The sequence below is a fragment of the Tasmannia lanceolata genome, unplaced genomic scaffold (assembly GCF_043159265.1).
Source record: "Tasmannia lanceolata isolate RefF3 unplaced genomic scaffold, GAP_Taslan_0.1 ptg000023l, whole genome shotgun sequence".
Classification (NCBI taxonomy): Eukaryota; Viridiplantae; Streptophyta; class Magnoliopsida; order Canellales; family Winteraceae; genus Tasmannia; species Tasmannia lanceolata.
The window spans coordinates 4288115-4298804 of NW_027518700.1; the positions used below are offsets into that span (position 1 = coordinate 4288115).

The following is a 10690-nucleotide window of genomic DNA, read 5'->3' on the forward strand; positions in this document are numbered from 1 at the left end:
GGATATTGATTTCATACTTTTTTCAAAACAGATTGTTATATTGAGGCATATTGTCACTGCTTCATAATCCCCTTCACAATGGACACACACGGTCGTGCACGTGAGTATATTTAGACTCCATAGGTGTAATGTATATTATCTTTACTTTACTTATTTTTACATGAAAATTTAAGTATCTACTGTTATAGATATTGCACGGAAAAAATACGTTACGAAAATGGCTCGCCAACGTAGAATTAGATATTTACGTATGAAGAGACTCAATATCGCATCAACATCTGAAGCTATCAGTACCCGCGTGTCGACTGATTTGGCCTCTTCCATTGATATTAATATTCGACCATTTCCGCAACATATTATTCCACCAATCAGACTACGATCTTATCCCGACTGATTTCTTGAAGTTGATTTTACTGTTGCCTTCTTATTTGTATTTCTGTTTGTTTAAATATACCAATAGAAGAGGTTTTTGAGAATTTGTGCTTTCCAAACGTATATATTCAATAGAATCGAGATTTCAAGAAATCAAAATTCGTTTTTTTCTCTTTCTTTTCCTAATTTCAGGTTTTCTTCTAATAACTCCAAGATAGAAACTGCCTTTTCACCATTAATTCCATTTAGAACCTTTCCAATAATACTTCCCAAACCTGATTCCCTTCCAATTCCATATTCCCTTTCCTACTTCTAAATGAATTCTTATGCACTGCATGCTTTCAAGTTTGGCTACAATAGTAAACCCATTTGGGATTCATGGCCTGATGGGAAGCCGGTTTTCTCATTCTCTTCTTTTCTTTTGTTTTTTTCCAGTACAATTCCATTCTTCCACTATTTCTTTCCAAAAGGGTCTCAGAAGGGCCTTTTTCTTTTGTCTAACTGCAATTTGGTTTTGTTGCAGATGAGTAGCAATTAGTCTACTCAGATGCTCAATTTTCATGAATGGCAAATGAATAAAACCACCCCTTATATGGTAGATATCCATGTTTAATGCTACTAATTTAATTCATATTTCTATCTATATCGTAGATATCCATGTCTTATATTAGAGGGAAAATAGTTTTGACAAAAAAAAATCTATGACTTTTGTTGTTATCTGTTAGTGTCAGATGTTTTATCAATTTGATCTCACAATTGTGAAGTTAACACCTTCCATGCTCATTTATTGTTTTAAGATTTTTGTGTGTGAACTTTTGGAATAACATCACCAGAAATTACTCATGGTCATGCCCTATTCTCTAAAAATCCACCAACGAAAGTGTTCTCTATCAAATTTTCTTTTGCTATATTGCAGGTTTCGCTCGAAACTAGTTGAACCAATTACACATCAAATAAAAATAAAGTATTTGAATGAGTTGTATGTTGTCCATATTCTGAAATACATTTGGGTTTTTTTAGGATTTTGTTATGGAAGCTATATGGGTTGATTATTTTGATTGTGTCGGCTTATGCTGGGCTTTGTTTGTTTTCAGTTTTGGAAACGGATTGTTGTACATATCTCCAACCGTAGCAGCGCCAAAAAACAACTCTATTATCAATGGTAATATAGTTTTTCCTATATTTATTCTTCCGAATGTATCTACTTCTTTTCTTTTTTTAAAATGGTTATCTTCTTTTTCCTTTTTCAAAGAATTTTCTTCAATGGAAGGACTGCATAATTAGATATAGCCTAAATTGAAATAATAGAAGATGTTCTTAACTCCCTTGGAGGCAATTGGTAATTAACCTTGCTTCGTCTTATTCCCATTCTAAGGAATAAATAGAGAGCTTCTTATTTTAAAAGTCTTAATGTTGAAATATCTTTAGATTGCATGCCTTTTGTTTGCACTTTGCAATGTTTTTTTTGTATTTGGTATTGATTAATTCATGCTATACTGATGCTTTCCAAATATTTGTAATATTTGTTTATGTTTTAGTAGCATTGGAATTTTCCTTTTGATTAACTATAAGCCGTATAACAATGTTTTCTCTTTTCGTCTTCTGCACAACACATAGATTAGGGTTTTTTTCCATCTTCTTCTCATGTAAATAAATAAGGGCTTTCTACATCTTCATTTTTTTTTCTGAAGCACATCTAGAAATAGATTAATCTTCCGAGGCTTGTCTCTCATGTAATAATTGCTTGTCTCTTTCTTGTCTCCTTCTTTCAAAAGCAAAGAATTATAGTTGAATTTTCTAGGAAATGATGCTCTCTCTCTCTTTATCTCTCTTCCCTCTCTCTCTTCTCTCCCTATATTGGTAATGACACCCTCTACTTTTTCTCCTACTCTTTGTGTAAATGCTGCGCAACCAAACAGCACTACACAATTTTCCGAGGTAATTCTAAGAAAATCAAAATGCTTCTCTCCTCCCTTTGACTTCCTATTCCACTACTTTCCTAGCCAACCCAAGTAGGGGTGTTCATTATTCGGTTATAATCGAATAGCCGAACTAAACTGAATTTGTTTGGTCGGTTCGGTTCGGTTTTTTCATTTTCGGTTTCGGTTTCGATTATTTTTTTTGGAAATTCGGTTTTTCGGGTTCGGGTTCAGTTATCTAAAAAAAATTCGGTTAACTGAATAACTGAAATTATGGATAAAACCATTATTTTTTCAAAAAACAATGCTATACGGGCACTCCGTAGGATGATCAAAACCATTCATTTGATTGATCACAACTTAATTAGGTTGTGCTCAAAAAATCATTTCGATAGGATGATCTTAGCCCTCCGATCCAAACCGAAATATTATTTTTTTTCCTCTTTTTCTCCCACTATTCGGTTATTCGATTATAACCGAATAACCGAATTTTTAATCGGTTTGATTTTTGAAAATTTCGGTTCGGTTATCAAATTTCGGTCTATTCGGTTCGGTTATAACCGAACGAACGCCCATAAACCCAAGTGTTGTAGTTGCTCTTCCTTAGTGTATGAGTCTTAACAAGTGTTGCAATTGCTCTTCCTCAATGTCATGTTTAGATCTTGTTTTCTCATTTCCCACAAATGATGCCAATCTAATGCCATTGAAATCCAGACCAATTCCTAAAAGTCGCGCCAATCTATTGCTGTTGAAATCCGAATTGATTCCTAAAAGTTGACACGCGCAGAGCTGACTCTAGAAGTGCGATCTGCAAACATTGAAGAGCATCAAAAAGAGGGTCTGAGTTGAAATCTAATGAGGATTCTATGACCCTAAAGTCAGTTGCGAGAATAATACCAACTTTTGTGAGCTCGGAGAGAATCAGAGAATGTGTGCGAATGAGATGTATACCTCGAAGTTTGTCCCAAACCGAATCAACCCGACACAATTTGGAGGCGGGAATAAAGGGTTGACCATCCTCAACCTAAGGATCGGGTTGGGTCGGGTTAGGGTTGAGGGAATGCTATCTCAGGTTGGGTTAGGGTTGGCCTCAACCCAACCCGACCCAAGTTGCACCCATACTTCGATGTGATTATGGGGATCGTATACGGACCACGATGTAGGATGAATCAAACCGTCCATAAGATGATCCCAGCCCTCCGATCCATAGAGGTTTCCAGAATATGAAGTTCATCTATAGATCAGAGGGTTAGGATCATCCTATGGACGGTGTTTGGATCATCCTATATATATATATAGTGTGTGCTCCGTACAGTACTTTTTTGAAAAATAAGGGGGCTTACACCTTATAAAATCTCGTGATTATTGATAGAGATGAGGGTATGATCTGGAGGAGAGACTGGTTGCCGCCGGTGTCTATCGATCTCGGCTGTCCATCGGTAGGCGTGGTGTCTAGATGTGCGTCATGGTGTCGTCAAAGACAAGATTGTTTGACTGCTTCAGTGGAAAAAGGGGGTGAGTTTTTAAAGAAGCCTGGGAAGAAGCCTGGGATCTTGTTTTCACAGAATCCATGCCTGTCTTTAGAAAATTACTAAAAATGCTCCTCCCTGGTATTTTCTGATTTTCTCAATGACGTGTGAAGATTTTCAGTAATCCAAATGGATGAAGAAATCGAGTTCTTTTTAGTTTAGGAAAATAGGAAATGATACAAGACAACTATGTTTTAATAGCCGGTTTTTTTGCAAAAGAAGTCCCTCTACTTTGCTTTATTTGTAAAAACAGGCTTGTAATTTCACAAATATAGTCCTCTACGTTGGATTTTGGTTTGGATTTGGCATCTCATTCCACATTTGGTTGCCAAAATGCATTGGACTCCCTTTGATTCCTTGGAATTTGATTTGGATTTGGCATCCCATTCCACGTTTGGTTGCCAAAATGCATCGGACTCCTTTGATTCCCTTCGGTGTCTCTAATGTAATAATTGCTTGTCTCTTTCTTGTCCCATTCTTTCAAAAGCAAAGAATTATAGTTGAATTTTCTAGGAAATGATACTCTCTCTCTCTCTTTATCTCTCTTCCCTCTCTCTCCTCTCTCCCTATATTGGTAATGACACCCCTTACTTTTTCTCCTACTCTTTGTGTAAATGCTGCGCAACCAAACAGCACTACACAATTTTCCAAGGTAATTCTAAGAAAATCAAAATGCTTCTCTCCTCCCTTTGACTTCCTATTCCACTACTTTCCTAGCCAACCCAAGTAGGGGTGTTCATTATTCGGTTATAACCGAATAACCAAACTAAACTGAATTTGTTTGGTCGGTTCGGTTCGGTTTTTTTCATTTTAGGTTTCGGTTTCGGTTTTTTTTTTTGGAAATTCAGTTATTCGGGTTCGAGTTCAGTTATCTAAAAAAATTCGGGATAAAACCATTATTTTTTCAAAAAACAATGTTATACGGGCACTCCGTAGGATGATCAAAACCATCCATTTGATTGATCACAACTTAATTAGGTTGTGCTCAAAAAATCATTTCGATAGGATGATCTTAGCCCTCCGATCCAAACTGAAATATTATTTTTTTTCCTCTTTTTCTCCCACTATTCGGTTATTCGATTATAACCGAATAACCAAATTTTTAATCGGTTCGGTTTTTGGAAATATCGGTTCGGTTATCAAATTTCGGTCTATTCGGTTCGGTTATAACCGAACGAACGCCCATAAACCCAAGTGTTGTAGTTGCTCTTCCTTAGTGTACGAGTCTTAACAAGTGTTGCAGTTGCTCTTCCTCAATATCATGTTTAGATCTTGTTTTCTCATTTCCCACAAATGATGCCAATCTAATGCCATTTAAATCCAGACCAATTCCTAAAAGTCGCTCCAATCTATTGCCGTTGAAATCCGAATTGATTCCTAAAAGTGGACACGCGCAGAGCTGACTCTGGAAGTGCGATCTGCAAACATTGAAGAGCATCAGAAAGAGGGTCCGAGTTGAACTCTAATGAGGATTCTATGACCCCAAAGTCAGTTGCGAGAATAATACCAACTTTTGTGAGCTCGGAGAGAATCAGAGAATGTGTGCGAATGAGATGTATACCTCGAAGTTTGTCCCCCTTTTTACAGACTAGAGTCCTCAGTTATAATGGAATCTTGCCTTTAGAGGGCTCTTTTTTATTAGACTTGTTTCTTGTAATTTCGCTTTCCAAGTTTATCTCTTTAGGCGGTTTAGAGTTTCTATAAGCATGACTAATGAAACGACCCTTTTGGCCGTACTGCTGTTGAGGCTCCAGGTACCACGTTTTAGCTTCCCATTGAGTGTCTTTTTTTAGGGAAGTGATATATCTGCCCCTTTTGATTACTTAATTCGGACACCCAACAATAATGTATGTGGCAATCAGCTCCATTGAATCCTTCAGTCATTGATACACTGCTGCTGAGTGTCCCAAATAATCGTAAGGCGCGGATATACCACTTCCCTTTTTTTACCCCATCATAAGCCATGATAAGAAGAAAATGAGAGAGAGAGAGAGAGATGTTTTTAGAATCATAATAACACCTCTCAGGCAGGTAACAGATGCCACCGCCTTTAAATTATAGGCTTAATTCTGTCTTGTGTCCCCCATTCTTGCTCATTTGTTAGAACCAAATGTTGGAATAGGCAGAAATGGAATAAGATTCTGGTTCTGGTTCTTTTTTCCAGCATCCACACACACACCATTGTACCCTATCTTGTTTTGGGTGACTTACTTAGGCCATGTTCGTTTGGATTTTGAGAACCAATTTTGAGTCCATAACTGTTTACTGGACTCAAAATTAGGGTTTTGCTAACGAGTGCCCGGGCACTTGTTAATTGCCCTTGAAAACTTGAATTTACACATACTTTTTTACTTTTACACGTGTTTTGAGATTTATTTTTTTCCCTAAAGTGTGTAAATTCAAGTTTCCAGGGTCAATTAAATGATGCTTAACAAGTGTCCTTAGGGCACTCGTTAGCAAAACCCTTTTGGCTAATATGCTAAACCGTAGGTTAAGCTTTCAAAAATCAGCCACAAGGATGCCGCTATTGGACCCTTGCCATAGAACATTTATAATTACTTTTACATTTTCAATGCTATCAATGGGATGTGGATCGAATTGGGGACGCCCTTGGGGCTGATTTTCCAAAGAGCGCCTTTCAGTTTAGCTTTCCTCTCTTTTTCTTATTACATATTTGTCCTGACCTTGGGGCGCCCTTCTCGTTGGGGTTAGCCCTGTTGGTAGCAAAGCTCGAACATTCAATTTGAAATCTAGAAGAAATGTAGCTCTAAATAGGGTTGTCAAATCTAGTTCTAAATAGGGTGCAACATGGGTCGTGCTCACCCTGAACTCGACGGGTTCAACCCAATTTTGGCCTGGGTTGGGTTGGGTTGGGTTATGTTTGGAAAAAGACGACAGATTTAATTTCGGAATCGAGTAGGGTTGAGACCTTGGCAACCCTACACGACCCAAACCCGACCTCTGTCGTCTAATTTTATCGTGATTTTTTTTAGGATGAACCCCAACCCGAACCCAAAAAAACAAAAGAACAAAGAATAGGTTAGATGATTTGGGTTAGGGTTGAGAGATTTAGAGGCAGGTTGGGTTAATTAGGGTTGATCTTCTTCAACCGAGGGTTGGGTTTAGCTGGGTTTAGCGTCGTGCAGAATAAAATCAAAGAGGAACAAGAAGAGAATATCTAGATTTCGAACGTCATTATTTCTCATACTTTCATCACATATATAATATATATACAACACAGAGAGAGAGAGAGAGAGAGAGAGAGAGAAAACAGAGATCGAAACCCTAACTAACTACATGCGATCTCCCGAGAAACAACCGGAGCTTTCTCCGGCGGAGGCGAGGCAGTCAACCTCGCCGAGAAATTCCGGTACCGGAAATCGTTCACCTGCGACTCGTCCGATCCGTCATCGAAATTAAGAGCATAACTCAACGGATCGTACTTAAAATCACCGAAATGCCTCCGACTCATCCTCCTCCGAGAAATCATGTTCCGATACCTTTCTTTCAGATCGGGAATTTCATTAACCTTAGATCGGATCCACGATGAGGAGCATCGTATCGATCTCGGACTCTTCTCGGAATCCAATTCAGATTCCTGGTTTCGAAAGCAGAAACAGATTGGAGATTTGTTCTTCTGTTTGATAGAGAATTCACGGTACCGATATTCTTCCATTGAAAAAATAAATAAAGAAGAGAAAATAAGATCGGACTTCTTTTTATAGGGTTTCTGATTTGATTTTTGTTCTTAAGAAGAAGAAGAAGAAGATGAAATGAAACGAAGATGTCCAGAGGTGAAAGATGACAAATGGGGGTGTTTTTATACACACTGAGGCTGAAAAAAGGAGGTGAGAGTACACGGATTTTCCGCTACTTTCAGTTTTAAACAGAGAAAATGGGCGGAGTGTGTTGGAGAGAGTGGATAAAGCTGTTTTGGCCGCGTAGAAGAATACAAGGGGTACTTTTGGCATTTTAATAGTTCTGCTTTCTTATTTTGGACAGTGATAAATTCGCACCACTGTAGGATTATTCGCACCACTCTTCAATTTAATTGACTTTAGAAAGCCTTTGCATCAAAAGGCTTGTGTACAAAACGTCCATTTGTATGTGTAATAAGAGTTTTTATATTGTGTAAGCCCTTATAGTCCCGTATTTTCTAAAAAGTACTGTATGGACCCCACTATAGGATGATCCAAACCGTCCATGTGATGGGCCACAATGTGACTAGCTTGTGTACAAAATCTTATTTTTATATGATGATCCTAACCGTCCGATCTTAGAGGAACTGTATATTACAAAAACCTCTATAGATTGGAGGGCTAGGATCATCCTATGGAAATGATTTTTTAGGGCACAACCTATTTACATTGTGCTCCATCACATGAACGGTTTGGATAAGGTCTTACACCATATAAAAAAAATTAATTCACTAAATTGATGATCAGGACAGTCTAGAGTGGAAATGTTCAGACTAGGTCACATCTATGGTGATTAGGGGTGCAACTCAGGTCGGGTTCGGTTTGAAGAAGTTGTGCCCGAGGCGGTTTGGGTTGAGGTGCTGGTTCACCCGACCTACATCAAAACCCAACATCTCAAAAAAAAAAATTTGTTTTGTTTTCTTTAGAACATAAAAACCTACAGGGGAAAGATATCACTATAACAGAGTCAACCAAACTCAACCCGATCCAAATTGGGAAATCGGGTCGGGTTAGGGATCGACTCAGGTTGACATATTAATTTTTTCAACTTGGGTCGGGTTAGCCTTCATCGGATTAGGTTAGGGTTGATTATATATAGAGTTTCGGGTTGGGTTCGGGTCGGCCTCAGCCCGCCCAAGTTTGACCCCTAATTGGTGAGCCCACATTCTATAATAAAGCCCGTTGATCTTCCCGTCTCTTTTAAGGCTAATGAAATCCGATGTGGGGCCTGGAATATTTACCAATTACCATACCTAATTATAAAAATCTCGTGAAATATCTGTTTATTTAAATTAAAACGATTGATAAATTGGCAATTTATCATCTCGTTATAAAGTAGCCGCTTAGCACCTTTGTCATAGAGAATCTCCAATTCGGTCATGTTAAATTACAAAAGTAGCCCGGAGAAACTTATCCTTTGTTTTTTTTTTTTTTTTTCCGTAACGAAGGGTGTCCCCACGCCCTTCGGGCGTAGGACTATTTCCCTACGGACTATTTCCCTACGGATTTTTTCTTTTCTTCACGCCCTTCGGGAGTAGGACTAGTCCTTACGGATACACGCAACGACCCACTCACCACGTGTATCTCGGAAGCTTATCCTTGGAGGTTTTTGAAAGGCTGTTTTTCAGTTGTGGGGGGTGGGGCCATTTTCTATTCTAGTTTCACACCGTTTCTACGCGGATAAGAAGCGTTAGAAGGGTGGGTAGCTGCCAAAGACTTGACGAGTGATGCCATAAATTCGGATAAAGATAACCGAAAAAGAAGCCGCTCTTGTAACAAGTGGGGTCCATGGACCCCACACGGTCCTATGGATCCAAAAGGATCCTTGCATTTGGACAAGTCCATTAGATTCATACCCCCTCTCTCACCAGACATTTTCCAAATCCGATGGATCGTCCTAGAGCCTAATGAAGGGACCCAATGTACCAAAATACCATTCGTATTTTAGTTCATTTATGTCTAGTCATGAGGGGTATTTTTGTAACATTCAAAATCTACTCAAAGCGACCAAAAACACTGGATGAAAACCTCTCTCTCTCTCTCTCTGCCCTAATCCAAAAGCCTTAACTGTGTATAATGTAAGTAGGACCTAGGACACTCCAATGGACGGTCTGATTTGAAATTGATCATGACTCAACTCAACTCAACTCAACTAAGCCTTTGTCCCAAACTAGTCGGGGTCGGCTTGAAATAGATCATGATTCAAGAAGCACCCGAAAAAAAGGATGTGAACAATGATGGATTCAGAGCGGACATGGGAGGGTCCGATCCAAAGACGATAACTCCGCTGTTTAAAAGTATGAGATCAGTGTATCGTGACGAAGACATGGGTGGATCTGATTCGAAGTGGATACATAGACAACCCTGTCTGTAAGAGATGGGATCAGGAGAGATTTGATGATTGCATGAGTTGGGTTGGTCGTAAAAAAATGCCTAGGACTAAAGCTTAAACAGCCTTCTTTTTTTATTTTTTGTGACATCCGAACGGACCCTATAGGTTGTGAAAGCATCTAGTAACATGGTGGCTTCTGATCCATTCCTACACATGGAATTCGGTATACAGCTACATGTTTTGGAGCTTCAAACTTTGACACTAGCTGGGCCTTTCTTCTCTGCTACCCAAGATGTTTGGCAGCTATCAATGTCCAAGTACACATATAACATTGTATATCTCCCATCTCTCGCTCATCTTCATGATTAGAAGAGATAAATTTATCTATCTTTTGTCTAATAATTAGCTTTAGACTCAAAATCAATTCTCAAAATCCAAAAAAGGAACAGGGACTAGGCAAAACCACTGACTTTTGGCATTTCCATTTGGATTATGGATTAGACAAATAGCATTGCCACCCACATGTTTTGGGACTCTTCATGCATACCTCTTGGAAATAATGCAAAAAGATCAACACCAAGAGTTTTTAAATAATCAAATCAAGGACATGAGAGTAGCAAAAAAAAAATATAGTGGGGCCCATATATTTAGGTGATCTAAACAATTCATTAGTTGGGCCCACATGTAGATAGGCTGATCCCCAAATAGCTTCCTCACAGGATCATCCTAACCCTCTGATTTGTGAAGGTTTTGAAAAGATTAAATGGATGGCATGGTATATAGAAGTCCTCAGACAGAGGGTTAGGATCATCCAATGGAGAAGAATTTCGGGGCACGGCC

At 38.7% G+C, this 10690-nt stretch overlaps 1 long non-coding RNA gene across 1 annotated transcript; it reads left to right on the plus strand.

Annotated features, from left to right (window-relative positions):
- Positions 1 to 514: 514 nt before the first annotated feature.
- LOC143855650 (uncharacterized) lies at positions 515 to 5461 on the plus strand. Its single transcript, XR_013238025.1, has 3 exons — positions 515 to 967; positions 1467 to 1534; positions 5145 to 5461. It is a non-coding gene; the product is annotated as an uncharacterized LOC143855650 (long non-coding RNA).
- Positions 5462 to 10690: the final 5229 nt, after the last annotated feature.